This window comes from Priapulus caudatus, unplaced genomic scaffold (genome assembly GCF_000485595.1).
Source record: "Priapulus caudatus unplaced genomic scaffold, Priapulus_caudatus-5.0.1 Scaffold2011, whole genome shotgun sequence".
Classification (NCBI taxonomy): domain Eukaryota; kingdom Metazoa; phylum Priapulida; class Priapulimorpha; order Priapulimorphida; family Priapulidae; genus Priapulus; species Priapulus caudatus.
The window spans coordinates 39,189-54,191 of NW_014579072.1; the positions used below are offsets into that span (position 1 = coordinate 39,189).

General features: G+C 44.5%; 2 long non-coding RNA genes across 4 annotated transcripts in view; both read left to right on the top strand.

Annotated features, from left to right (window-relative positions):
* Positions 1-2,440, top strand: part of LOC106818079 — a 5,944-nt gene extending 3,504 nt beyond the window's left edge. The window contains exon 3 of the long non-coding RNA XR_001395146.1: positions 306-2,440. This is a non-coding gene — a long non-coding RNA (uncharacterized LOC106818079). The remainder of the gene's footprint in view (positions 1-305) is intronic.
* A 2,653-nt stretch (positions 2,441-5,093) lies between these two features.
* Positions 5,094-13,331, top strand: LOC106818080. Of its 3 annotated transcripts, none has more exons than XR_001395147.1 (3): positions 5,094-5,268; positions 7,387-7,509; positions 13,289-13,331. It is a non-coding gene; the product is annotated as an uncharacterized LOC106818080 (long non-coding RNA). The 3 variants fall into 3 exon arrangements; XR_001395149.1 differs by having other exon boundaries at positions 13,285-13,318; XR_001395148.1 differs by having other exon boundaries at positions 13,255-13,298.
* The last annotated feature ends 1,672 nt before the right edge of the window (positions 13,332-15,003 follow it).

Here is a 15,003-nt window from a genome sequence, read left to right on the forward strand (position 1 = left end):
CATCCTTATCTCTATCCCTTTCTTTCTCTCTCTCTCTCTCTCTCTCTCTCTCTCTCTCTCTCTCTCTCTCCCTCTTTCCCTCCCTCCCCCCTCCCTCTATCTCTCTCCCCATCCCTCTCTCCCTCGCCACATCCGTCCCTCTCTCTCTATTACACTACATTACAACTATTACTCTATTACACAACTATTCAACATTTACACTGTCAACACAGGATCACCGCACAGGCACTTAGAACGACGCTGGCTGATTCTGTGTTTTTTCTTCGTTTTCCCCGACAGTTTTTTCTTTGTTTTTCCTCGCGCAGGCGTCTGCTGACGTGCTTGTAGCTTCTTCGCTCTGACGCGGCGAGATGCGATTGACTCCCTGCGAGCGGCGTGCGACGGTCCGTCTGTCCGTCCATCGGCCGCGACCACGAACTGGATGGATGCATCGTGTTAGCTACGAGTAGTGGGTGCGGACAGTATTGCTGTACCAGGGTAATAGGCGCATACAGTGCTGTCGTACCAGGGTAGTGGATGTACACAGTATTGTTGTACCAGGGTAGTGGATGTGGACAGTATTGTTGTACCAGGGTAGTGGATGTGGACAGTATTGTTGTACCAGGGTAGTTGATGTGGAGAGTATTGCTGTACCAGGGTAGTAGATGTACACAGTATTGCTGTACCAGGGTAGTGGATGTACACAGTATTGTTGTACCAGGGTAGTTGATGTACACAGTATTGCTGTACCAAGGTAGTGGATGTACACAGTATTGTTGTACCAGGGTAGTTGATGTACACAGTATTGCTGTACCAAGGTAGTTGATGTACACAGTATTGTTGTACCAGGGTATAGACAGCTTACATTGCCATAGACAGTGCCATCTTAACAGGGTAGTAGACGTAGACAGTAATGTTGTTGCAGGGTAGAGCCATCTTTCGTGGATGTTAAACGATAAGATATCGTACCTCGGCAGACCATGACGCATGCAGCCCTGCTGGGCTTCTCCAAGATCCCATATAGAATGTCGACAGGAGCGTTGTTGCGAGGGGGGGGAAGGCCCTCGCTTCTCGTGTAAAAGAAAAGAAACCGGCTGGTCTGTGTTTTTGAGCGGCGTCGGTTGCCTCTAACTGGAGCAGCAGCGAGTGTGTATGTGTGTTTTTTTTTTAGAACTGGGTTACCAGGCAGACTGGCCGTTGCCTTATATGACACACACGCACACACACTCAGCAGATTGAATTTCATCGTGGCCAAACTCTGCTGCCATCTATCGGTAGAAAAATGCATAAAGCGGGAGTATCGATATGGACATCCGCATATCCGGCAGCCGAGTTGGCCATTGTGTAACATGCATATCAAATAGTATTTAGCATATTATCCATATGTAATGGATGGGTACGGATCATGGGGGAAATTATACAACGCGTAATTAGGGAAGGGGTTATCAAAAGATCTATAAATAATTGTTAACTTGCACACCTCTGTAAATAGTGAGTTGTTTTCTACTTTTTTATTTTTAATGTTATCTTGTAAAAAAATGTAAAGTATACCACAAATGAATCTTTGCTAGTCATTACAGATTTCTTCTAGCCGCGCCTATAGCAACTTACATGATGTTCATTGACATTCAATTCCGTGTCAAGTTGCTTCTGCCTTTGTAATCGGCAGCAATTTCTTACCCGATATCAACAAATCCTCCCAAAGTCTGTGACTCGTATAATCGGAGTTTCGGAGTGAATGATTATACGTGCATGCGCGCGTGCATATTATGTTCTAGTATGTACGTGTTCATTGTAGTAGACGTTGGACTTATATCTTTAGACGACGCTATGCTGTATTATTGTGACGAATGTGTCGAAAGTCGATTTGTTGGTCAGGCGTTTGTCTGCGTGTTTTTCAATGCAACTATGATACTTTACTTTTGAAGTGTGTAGGACTTGAGCCTGTAAGATCATCTCTTCTGCTCATATCAGAGCGGTCTGTTGTGCCGCTACGCAGTGAAAAACTTAGCTTGTGTGGTTTTTTCAACGCAAAAAGTCGTTTCAATACTCAATACTTGTAAATGTGTTAGTGGTTGTGGACACAGAATTATTTCATGCGTTAGTGGGCATCAGATAGTGGATCCCTCATCTTGCGTGCCCGTGTCTTAGAAGATAGCTATACATGAGAGCATGAACACTTGCCCTCTTCTCTTCTGTCCTCTCTCTGTCTCCTCTCTTTTTCTGCTTTCGGAAGTTTTTCGTCTCGTTCGCTACTACTCCGTTCCAATCCATTGCGTAAGAAATAAGGCGAGATATCACGAGATATCGTGGCTCGTCTGCAGAAATACATGATGAAATATTCGAGCAGGAATATTAACGATTCGTGGACACGAGTTTAAAATGGTTGATGATATCACACACTCACACACGCACGCACGCACGCACGCACGCACGCACACACACACACACGCACGCACGCACACACACACACACACACGCACATATATATGTATATATCTCAAGAGTGCATAATAGATCTCTATTATGCACTCTTGATATATATATATATACTGTACCGGGATAATCATTATTCGAGCGATCTCTTTCTACGAGTCGTACTCTAGAAATTACAGTGCCTTTCTGTCACACCGCGAAGTCTTTGATAGTCAGTAAGATAGATCTGCAAATGTATCAGTGCAGCCGTCTGTCTGTCCTCTGTGAGAATCATCACGAGGTAGTGACGTTGCTAAAACGTAGGTGAGTCAGGTCGTTTATCACGTGAAAACTGTCGAAACCAGATTGTGCCCGGTGTCACCCGGTGTCACACGGTGTCACACGGTGTCACACGGTGTTACCCGGTGTCACACGGTGTTACCCGGTGTCACACGGTGTCACACGGTGTCACACTGTGTCACCCGGTGTCACCCGGTGTCACCCGGTGTCACCCGGTGTCACACGGTGTTACCCGGTGTCACACGGTGTTACCCGGTGTCACACGGTGTCACCCGGTGTCACCCGGTGTCACACGGTGTCACCCGGTGTCACACGGTGTCACCCGGTGTCACACGGTGTCACACGGTGTCACCCGGTGTCACACGGTGTCACCCGGTGTCACCCGGTGTCACACGGTGTCACCCGGTGTCACACGGTCGGTACGGGGTTTCACGCTGTTTTGCTCTAATAAACAACGTAAAATTACCGGTTACGTTAGTGTAACGCTGAAAGACAATGGGAGTATGGATTTGGTAAACAATTTACCCGTGAAAGCTCTATATTCATTTTTAATCGTCGGTTACTTATTATAACGTTATTGGGGAAAAGTTCATGTTCTTACAGTAGCGATGTCTCCATGAGTAGCATATCATCTGTGTATTATACAAGTTTGGCGTTTAGGCTATAAGCATGATCAACACTCCTTGAACTTTTATCTGCGTTCTATAATACTCGAAATGTACATTCTTGTCGTTAAGATTAGTAAGGTTTTGTGGTGGTCCCGGTGTTGTTCCACTGAGAGAGATTCCTCCTGATCGTCTCTACAGTATACACTGTATTTATTACAACGTACTTCATTTGCTTAATACAACCAGTTGTTTATCTTTACTATTATTTATATAACTTGGTTTCCTTTTTTAGTTGTGTGGCATTTTCTATGTACATAGTTAAACGAAGTAGGGTTTTGTAGTTGTTTATGAAATACTTTATGTATAGATGTTGATCATATTATACACGTTTTTGAAATAAATCGTCACAAACAAGACATCTGTGTTATTGTGTATGTTAATTATTTGTTAATTATAACTTCCCGGGTAAACAGAGTAAGTGTTGAATTCTGGTAGTAGTTGTCAATTTCAGCTTTGAAAGCTCGATCGTATCTAAGGCATCTGATTCTAAATGTTACCCGTGTTTTCTTGCTTTCATTTCAATCTCCCACAAAGGGTAATTAATTATAAAGCAACCAACAGGTGGCGATATGTGTCCTATATATAGTAGCAGTGTGTCCAGTGTATATAATGGTACAGCCCAGCGTAGTGGTGACCAGTCTTGATCAATTAAGGACAAAATATTTTTATAAACTTGTACTTTTAAATTAGAGCAAATACGTCCGTCATCAACAACAATAATAATAACGAGAGGACTAATCTAAACAAATATCCACTTGACATCAGGGGAGACCTCTGTTTGTGCATGCCGAATCTTTCCCTCATTCATTCATTTCAGGTGCTGACTGGCAGCCGTGCTACGCACATCCTGATCTCTCTCCCCATGGTGTCATTGCCCTCTACACTGTTTTCGCCAGTGATCTCTATATCACTCGCTTCTTCAGCAGCGGTCTCCCAGTTGATGTTCATGTTCGGTCCATTCACGTTTAAAGTTCCGATCTTAATAATCTCTGTTCCGTTCTTCATGTCTTCAGCTGGCTGAACAGTGCACACATGGAGTGCTGAAACACATTGGAGGATTATGAGAGATTTCCTGGCTGTTGACGCCGAAGCGTCTACGGGCCGCCACGCACTCCGAAATGCTTAAAAACATTGTGTTGTGTTGAAATTATACATTTATATTGGTGACACTAATGGCGTGATATGTCGTGTTACATGCGCAGACGGGTTCGCGTATCTCTGATCTAGCTATATACCGCGTAATCTGTGCAAGCAGCATATTGCTATGCAGTGACGCGCGCATGCATTCGTGGAGATCATGGATATATATTGGCTATATATGTTATCAAGAGCGTATTAACCTTCTTTATACGCTCTTGATGTTATATATCTATATATATATTTTTTTTTATTTAGGTAATTATCCATATAACAAACTTTTAGAATATATTTTTAATTTATGAAATTGGATAATTACCAACGATATATACACACAAAAAGTACGTCCAGCATACGTAATTACACTGTGGTCCTTGTTTTGCGATATTGCCTTGTATTTTATTGCGTTTTAGCGCACATGCGTCCGTACTACGTGCATTCCTGAGCGGTGTAAATATCAATAAATAACGCTCGCTAGATGGCGCAGCGTTCCCGATTGAAAAGTTTTGCGCACCTGCACAGGTGAGTTAATTGATATTTCTGTCTCTGGGTGGCGCTGTCCCACAGGAACTGAGGCTTATGGGATAGGGTCAACACCTGCCGAACAACTTGTGTTACGCTTGGCAGGTGGCATTTGTTAGTAGCTGGGCGTGTTGGCAAAATCCAGCGAAGAAATTACATTATTTCAACCTCTAAATTATGTGAAAACCAATATCCACGCGAGTAAATCAACGGAAACTGTACAGCGAAACACGATGAATTTGCCAAGGTAATACTAAGATCTATTACTGTACCTACTGTACATTAGCACTGAGTACGGTGTGTATGCAACGCTGTGTCGGCTCGAATGAGCTAGCTAGTCAATGAACCTGTAACGCGTAGCCTCGACGTGGTTGTTGCAATGTACGACCGATGGTCGCTGTACAGTGTGCAGTGTACTGCAGTCTGCCGAAAACTGGAACGGCTAGCACTAGTATTAGCTTACACTGAACAGCATGGCATTATTTTTTACAGTATTACTACTCTTATACGTTTGCCAATGGCGTCATCATAGTTTTGTCCACGTCCTGATCTTGTACTTGTACTTGTACTTGTACTGAAGTTGTAGCTGTACGCGCATCACCATTGACCAAACACTGTCCCACCATTATACTCTACAGCCACACTGGTCTGCATTGATAATAGGACTATGCACTAACCTGCAACTAACAACCAATCACCTGTAATTGTAATTGTGAAAATTGATTCTGCATGTTTCTGCATTTTGTCACAATCAAAGTTCAGTTGGGAATTGGGATGGTGAGGACACATTCATGATAATAATGTAATAATGTGTGTATAGAGTAAGATGTAGCTGACTCCTAGACACATCATTCCATGTGTCCTTGTATATATCAGGGCTGCCAACTCTCACGCATTGACCGTGAGACTCACGCATTTTGACCAAATCTCACCCTCTTACGCTGATCTTACAATATCTCACGCACAGCAAAAAAATGCTGAGATATCTCACGCATGAATATCTCTTCATGAATAAAACGCTGAAATATCTCACGCACAGCAAAAAAAATCTTACAATATCTGAAAACAGTCACTTTAGTATGCACCAAATTGCACAAATTGAAGTTATTAAATGCAAAAGCTCCCTACCGCCACCCCAACTCGGTCGCTTCGCTCCCTCGCATCTCACTCTCGCCTATCACCCAATGTTGGCAGCCCTGATTATGCAAGTCACCTTACTCATATTGTCACAGCGTTCTGTACATAACATTATATTCTATGATGTATGTTGCTTTCTGACGGTGAGAAACTTGCAAGCTCATGTTGATATATCTGTTACCAATAAAATTGATAAGTCTTTAAATAAATAAATAAATAAATACCGATTCAATCTATCCAAGGTAGTAACCATATACTTCTGGCTGGTTCAGACTGATATAGCGCTTGGCAATTCTTTAGCCAAGTAAGCCAACTCTACATGTAAAAGTGTAACATATATTATAACGAAAAATAGTAAAAAATGAAAACTCATAGCTATATTACCGTAAATTACGTATTAGTACTATTACGTATGGATGGAAAAACTAGAATGATGAAAATGTCCTGCAGGGACATGAGGTGAGGGAACTTTTTCAGTTATTTTTTGTCTGGTTGTTCGTGGCAACTGGCAGGTCAGTTGGGTTGATGTAACTCGTCGGTGCGTGAGTCGACAATTACCTGCTTTGGGCAAAGTTCAGTGTACGTTTCAGAGACATTAGCATTCCTGCAACTGTACTCTAGGCAAGCACATCAGTGCCACAGTTTCTGCCATTGGCTATCTTCCTAGGGGCCTCAATGAGAGATGTTATCTCTCTACTTCCTTCTTCACAGGTTCAAACGTTCATGTCTACTCTCTTAAGTGTATCATTAATCATGTGTGTGTGTGTGGTGGGGTGTATGTGAGTGTGTGTGTGCGTGTGCGTGTGCGTGTGCGTGTGCGTGTGCGTGTGCGTGTGCGTGTGCGCTGGCGTGTGCTCTAGTGGCGTGTGCGTCGTGCGTTGTGCGTGTGCGTGTGCGGGCTGCGTGTTGCGTGATGCGTGTCTGCGGTGTGTGCGTGGGTCGTGCGTGTAACGTGGTGTGGTGTGTGTAGTGTGTGTGTGTGTTGTGTGTGTGTGTGGGTTGTGGGTGTGTGTGGTGTTTGCTCACAGTTTGTGTGTGTGTGTGTGGTGGTGGTGATGTGTGTGTGTGTCTGTGTGTGTGTGTACGTGTGTGCGTGTGTGCGTGTGTGTGTGTGCAGTTCACAGCCACCTATACTATAGTAATCTACAGCATGATGCATTTTATGGTATCTAAGTCCGCTTCAACTCAAAATGGCTCGGACACACCCTGCGATAAATTTCTGTTGCAGGTAAACACTGCCGTGGACTGCTTTCATACGATCATCTTCTCACGTGCACATAACCCGTGAGATGTTCGTTCGGTGATCTACAACAGACGTGGATTACAGTAAATGCACAAGAAACAGAATCTGGTAAGTTGATATCTTATTGTTTATGCATGCACACTAGTGATGTCCAACGATCATCGAATTATACTCGATCATCGGTTGAACAGTGGCTCGACCAAGCGCTTGGTTATCAAAATCCATAATCGATTCATCGAAATACAATGTCAAACTGAACACGAAATCGGCTGAGGTTAAATTGTTCGACAGCATATTGCAGATGAACACACACCAGAGTTCACACTATACAAGTTTATCCTTTATTACATACATGTATTATACACACCCAGTAGTAAAACAGCTGCAAACAAACAGTAACAGGGCTACACGCAAGGCCATACATGCACACACGTACATTGCACACGACGTACGAACACGCAGGCATTTGCAACACCCCGAGTACAACGATTTGTAAACCATCATCGGTTGTACTTGGGTCCACGGTGATCGATTACGAAATTACAACCGATTGCACAAACGCTATTTGCCACACACATGCGCGCGCACGGCATGATCTGAGGCGGCATCCTATGATTTTGAAAAGGGGGGCTCCAGGAAGAAAATAAAGCGGGAGCTTTTTCCTAGCTTACTTTTTTTGGTGTATCTAAAAACTGCGATGGCCACTTAGGGGGGGTCATCTTGGGGATTTTTTTTTTAAGTGGTGCAGTCTGAGAGCATTCTGGCGGTGAATTTTGATGTCTAGATGCAAATTTATCATCGTCCCCGGACGCTGCGGACCCCTCTTTGCCCATTTCTAGTTTTATAACGAATCTTACATATATATAAGTAAATCTATTATCGAAAACTAGCGGCTGAACAGATATTTTTTGGAGACAATATAAGCAGGTGTGTGTGTGGTGTGTGGGCGTGTGTGGGCGCGTGCGTGACAAGTGCGTGCGTGTGTAGGCTTGTTCCCCTATTTTTGTGGTAGTAAAAAGGGGGGGTCGGACTCTCGGACCCCCTTCTGGATCCGCCCTGCGGTGATAGAGTGTGACCGCACTGTACTCGAGGCATGTCATCTCGTACACACGCACCGCGTGCGATCGATCGACAGATCGCTCATTAGTATTGGAAATCACGCACGCGTGGAAACCCCTCTCGTGATTCATTCTGATCAGCTGACATCTGTGGTGGCATGGTTGCCCTGCAGAAACATCTCGGAGCAGCTCGTGTGCATTCGATAGGGAATAGCAAATTATGTGCATGTATGCGTGGCGTACATGCGTTAGTGTATACAGTGTGAGTGGCGGCATGCCGTTAGGTATGACGCAGGCTTCATTTTAACGGGCGCGATCCGCGCTCGCGCCTCCCCGCGCACCATAAATTGATAGCCATGGTGCGCGCATTCATCGCGCCTCATAAAATTGGTTGAAATCGCGCACAAAAAGTCTGTGTCATTATCGGTGAAAGAGCCGCTGATAAGAGTTCTCAATGTAGGGGGTACAAAGGTTAGCAACACACAACATTTAGTGGTGTTTAAAGTGACTGAAACGTATGGCAGAGGGTACAGGGTCGGGTTACTACCATGGGGTGTATGCAGGCGGGGGGGGTCGTGAGGTTCGTACGACCCAAACAATTTAAAAGGTCCACATTTTTTCCAAGCATTTTTTTCGAGGGCCTTTTTACAAATGGACATAAATGAAAAGATCAGGTACAGCAATAAGTCAACAGACATTCCAATTGCGTGACGTAATCATATTTCCCAATTCCAGGCCATTCTGAACTTGAGCCTTTTTTATTAACAAAGACAAGATAAGACAAAAAGTTCAAAAAACTTTTTCAACTGAGCTTCAGAATTTTTTTTAAAAAACTGATAAATTTATTTTTGAACAATTTTTTTGTTATTTAATTAAATTGTCCAGCGGTCGTGTACCCGCGTCGGTGTCCGGACCCCCTGCTCGGCGCAGAAAATGCATTATAGGAGGTCAATTTCAAAAATTTTTCTGGGAGGGCCCCCACACCCCCCCTGTGCTGCGTGCTCCAAGTTGGGTTACGTTAGACCCCCCCCCCTGCGTACAAATCCGTACACGCCCCTGATTGTATTACATGCTGTAATCACATCTTGCCTGCCTATTTCCATTGTGAAAAAGGGTCCAAAAAAATCATTGATCCAACCCACCAGAAAAATCCTGGATAACCCTGTACCCTTCTCGGTTTATATATCATATTATATAATACAACTAAAACACAGACATCCAAATACAGTACTATACGGAGCCACAAGTACCTGCTCGTGTTCTACTATACGTGGCGAGATGGTTTTCTGCCGACTTGAAAACAGTTTTGCGTTAGGGCTGGAGGGGCTTACATACGTGGCTACTACGTACAAGTAATTTTGGCTAGTTTTGTGATGGCATTGTGATGATATTTTGTGCTGAAATATGCAGGGTACATGGATTTAGAATCTCTAAGGATGGAAATCAGAATAAATAAACAAGTTATTTTTACATCGATCAATATTTTATTAATCGTGTGCTAGTGTTGGGTTGTTGGATGAAAGAATGTAATCTGACGAAGCATTGAATGAATGAAGAGTGAGATGAATGATAATCAGTAGATTTAACATGACATCCGAATTGTCGTTTTGGATTTCACTCTAGACTGAGACTGGTCATGATTCATTTCATCACAGCCAAGAAAGGGCATGATGGGAGAGCCTTTCAAGGAGCTCTCCATCGATCCCTTGTAACGGTGTGCACTTTTTTAGTGGAGTCTCTCAACATCATCGCCTTCTGAGGCGTGTTGATTTTTTAGTGCGGAGCTCTCGCATCCATGCCTCTTAAGGGGATGTGATTATCGGAGCGTGAAAAGTCCCCCTATGGTGTCCTAGGGGGAGTCATAGTAGTCCTCTGTACTTTTCAAATCTGAAAGCTGTGTACGTGTGTGCATGCGGTGCGTGCATTGCGTTATGTATGTACGTATGTGAATGTATGTGAATGTCTGTGAGTGCGTGCTGCGTAGCGCTGGCATGCGTTAGTGTACGTCTTGTGGATGTGTCAGAAGTGTGGAACTACACGTGCGACTGCGTGCATGCGGAGTGTATGTACGTATGTGAATTGTGTTTAAGAAGTTGTGAACGTGCGTGCTGCGTGACGAATACGATGCGTTGCCTGGTGCGTGCCGTTATTGGTATGTACGTACATGTGAATGAGGTATGTGAATGTGTTCACAAGGGTGACGTGCGTGCATGCGCAGTGTGGCGTGCATGTAATGCCATGCGTGCGTGCATGCGTGTAGGTGTATGTACGTATGTGAATGTGTTTCACAAGTGACAGTGCGCTACATTGCGTGCGTGCGTGCGTACAGCGTGCGTGCCATGCGTTAAGTGTATGTACGCTATGTGAATGTGTCAGAATGTTGCGAGGTGCGTGCAGTCTGTGTGTCTTTACATTGTTGCAGAACTGATGGAAATATACAGATTTTCTTCAGAAAATGACATCAGTTATCAGGCGTTAAGTGAGACAATTTAGTCTCATCTAACTCCTGATAGTATGATATGTAATGTTCGTGGCGTGGTGTCTACATGTGTATGTGTGTTCCATTCATGTATAGCACTATATGTGAAGTGTTCTGTGGTACTGGTTGTACGTGTGATTCAAATATTCTCTGTACCGCTTCTCCTCCCTCTATCCCGTGCAACACTTCTTGGCTGGATTCCCAGCATTTTCTCCAACTCTCTTTCGTCACTGCCACCCATCTGCTTCCTCTTTATCGAGCTTCTCCGAGGAGTCCAAAGATCGTTCTCTCTCCTTGCTACCACGTTACTTTCTTATCTCATAATTTCACAATGTACGCCTTCTTCGATTGCACCGTTCACACCTGTGTCATGGGACTGCAGCTTTGCTCACGGTTTGTGCTTGAGCAGTATTGTATGTAGACCAACGGCATTATGACATGATATCAGGAGTAGCATTAATAGGGCAATTGCCTAATTATCTATCCTGATGATATCAAGGCGATATTAAAGAAGTCGCACAAAAGAGAGACAGTCGCCAGTCAAACTGATCTCGAGTCGGTTTTCGGCGAAAAATACCAGATTTCACCGCTCATTATCTCAGACGTAGAGGCATCGCTAGGGAGCATGCGGTTGTTTTATATTTAACAAGAGTAGATAATAACTATAATTAAGTGTTATTATCATACTCTTGTTTAACAAAGTAGGACCAGCGTGAGTCAATAATACTGGCAAAATCGTCAAATAAAACGGGCCGAAAGTTTTATATTCGACTAATACTGCACATCTGTTTCAGGCATATTCACCGTTGTTACGCTCTCCTTCTTCTATGACGCTCTTGATTGTGATACATTAGTTGGGAGCGCGTAGCAGTGCGTTAGTCGTCAGAACAGCCTCTGAAGATAGAAAACATTATTGTAGTTACTCGTTGAAAAATGTTTCGGGTGCGTGTTACGATTGTTCTGGTTGTCCGCTAGCTTACTGCTCCGATAGCGTATGCGGTGTGAAGCAGCGTGTATTATAGATCTATATTATTGACGTCATATTGATCAGGAGTGTATAATATAGAAGGACCTATCTATATTATTTACACTACCGATAATATTTGACTATATTCTGATATTAGATCTTTATTGTATATGGATACTATAACTCTGGACACTCTGGTGAATATTAGGGATGCTCTCGTTTTGTCAGCGATCTAAGGGCGCCGCACACCAGCCGATTTTAAACGATGAAGCCGATGAAGCGCATGTTAGGTGTGCGGCGGCTTAAAAATCGGTCATCGGGTTCAGAAATCAAACATGTCTTGATTTGGACGTACCGATATAAATAAAACTCGTCTACAAATGAAGCGCACACCTTACATCGCTTCATCGCTTCATCGCGTTATCTTTGGTAAAAACTCGGCTGAGTGTGGCGGGGCCTTTATTCTGAGAGATGTGTAGCGAATATTTGAAGTGTGCGTGTATTGCGTATTGAGGTCTTTGAAAAATTGAAATGTGGAAAAAAGGCGGACAGAGCATAGCGTTTCGTCTGCCGCGTGAAATAAGTGTCGTTACGGAGAAACAAGTGAGTTAGTTTAGTTCGCTAAGAGGATGACGCCGGCAAAATGTCGGTCGCGCTTAGCCGTAGCGCTGCGTGCAGATATGTGGCCAAGCGTACAAATATACCGTTACCTCCTTCTAGGAACGCACCGCGATTTTATTATGAGAGTTGGGTGTGCCCTAAGAATGCTAGTATCTAAGATTCTAAGAATGCTATGTAAGATTCTACGAATGCTATCTAAGATTAGAAAAATTTTGCTAAGAATGCTATCTAAGATTCTAAGAATGCTATCTAAGGAATGCGATTGTGGAAGACTCCTATCTGCTATCGTAACTGTCATCTTACGTTTCACGTAGTACAGAATTTAAGAATTAATTATAATACGCATGTATAACATATGATCATCAATAGCATGCGAATAGTCGCTGCGGGTGACGCATGTTGTCGTTTAAAATATCAAGCAGGTGAGAAAGAAACATATAGGAGTGATTGACGTGTGAGTATGTGTGGGTGTGTACGGCGTACAAAGGCGATCTATGTGTGTGCGTGTGTATATATATGAATGGTCATTCGCCCTTTAAGCTGCATCTTTGCTAATTCTCCCGGTGCCATTGTGTGGACATCCACCCACACATCTGTGACAACTGTGCGGGAACGCTGACATGACAGGAGTAGGGTTGTGTAATAGCTGGCCTACATTCCACAGGTAGCGAGTAGGAGAGAGAGGGGAGAGGGAGGAGAGAGAGGGAGAGTGAGATGGGGACATAGAGGGAGAGAGAGAGAGAGACGGGGAGATAGAGGGAGAGAGCGAGAGGGAGAGAGAGAGAGAGGAGAGAAGAGACAGAGCGACAGAGAGACAGAGCGACAGAGAGACAGAGCGACAGAGAGACAGAGCGACAGAGCGACAGAGAGACAGAGAGAGAGACCGTGATATTTTACCGCGAGTGGGTCGGTCATTCGGAGAGAATGAGAGAGTACCGGCGTGTATGTATTGAGTGCCAGTGTACTCAGTACCGCGTACCTTCCAAACTATAGATGGATGAATTATGTATGTGGGTGCGCAGCTCAGGGTTGAAGTGGCAGGCCCACGTGTAAACAACAATTGACTCCTATGTTATTTATCCGTCAGCGGCTGGATGGATGATGATGTTTGATGACGATGATGATGACGATGATGATGATGGTGATGTTGATGATGATGATGATGATTTGTTTTAAAAATTTTGTTCATGATGTTGTGATTTGATGTATGATTGGATGATCATCATCATGATGATGTTGATGATGATGATGATGTTCTGATATGGTTACTAGGGTTAGGTTTAGGCGTAGGCGACTCCCTAGACTCGTTAGTGGAGTAGGCGAGGTACGGTCCGGCATATTAGATAGTACAGGGTACCGTTCCGATATATCGACGGACCCAGGGTACCCTCCGATAGTACCCTGGGGGACATAGACTCTATCAGCCTCGCTATACATTCCTGACCGTTCGGCGTGTCCTGATATACCGCGTATACAAGACGTCATTACATGTACACTAAGTAATTCATGTTAATAATAACTGCGATGCATGTAAACGGTGTGTAGTGACCCAGAGCAGGCGGTGCTGGTGCTGGTGTCGGGGTGGCAGCAGTGGTTAGCCACGTATTGTGTGTGTGTGTGTGTGTGTGTGTGTGTGTGTGTTGTGCGTGCGTCGCGTGCGTGGCGTGCTGTGTGTGTGTGTGTTGCGTGCGTTGCGTTGCGTGGCGTGCGTGCGGGCCGTGCTGTGCGTGGTGCGTTTGTGCGTGCGTGGGGCCGTGTTTATGGTGTGCGTCTGACGTTCGTGCGTGTGTGTGTCGTGAGAGAATGCATGGGGGGTGGGATTACGGGGCTGAGTCTACCAAGTCAACACACCTCACAAAGGCCACTCTGTACGGGCGTGCCACCTCGAGTTACTATGTGGGGTCCTGCTACATCGTCTACAGTAACTGCCGCTCTCCCAGCGCAGCCTACTACGTAATGGCCGCTCTCCCATGGCGAAGGCCTGCCCTCAATTCTTCCTAGAAGAATACTGCCCTGATAAAGGAATGCGGCTGCTGCTAGCGGGGTTATATGCAACTCGATAACCTCAGCAACGTACGCGTACGCACTTTAGGATGTCTGCCTATCGGACGGTACTTCGAACAATGTGAATCTAGGCAGGTTCATCGTGTCGGTTTCTCCCCCCTCTCTCTTCTCTCTCCTCTGCTATGTCCTTCTCTCCTCTCTCTCTCCTTCTCGTTCTCTTTCTCTCTCTCTTCAACGGCTTCTCTCTCTCTCTATCTCTTCTCTTTCTCTCTCTCTCTCTCTCTTCTCTCTCTCTCTCTCCTCTCTCTCTCTCTCTCTGCTCTCTTCCTCTCTCTCCTCCTCTCTCGCTCTCTCTCGCTCTCTTTTTTATTTCTCTCTCTGTGCCGTCTCTCTCTGTATCTCTCTCTCTCTCTCATCTATCTATCTCGTCATAGCTCTCTTCTCGGCTCTCTTACTCATGGTGACTCGGTCTA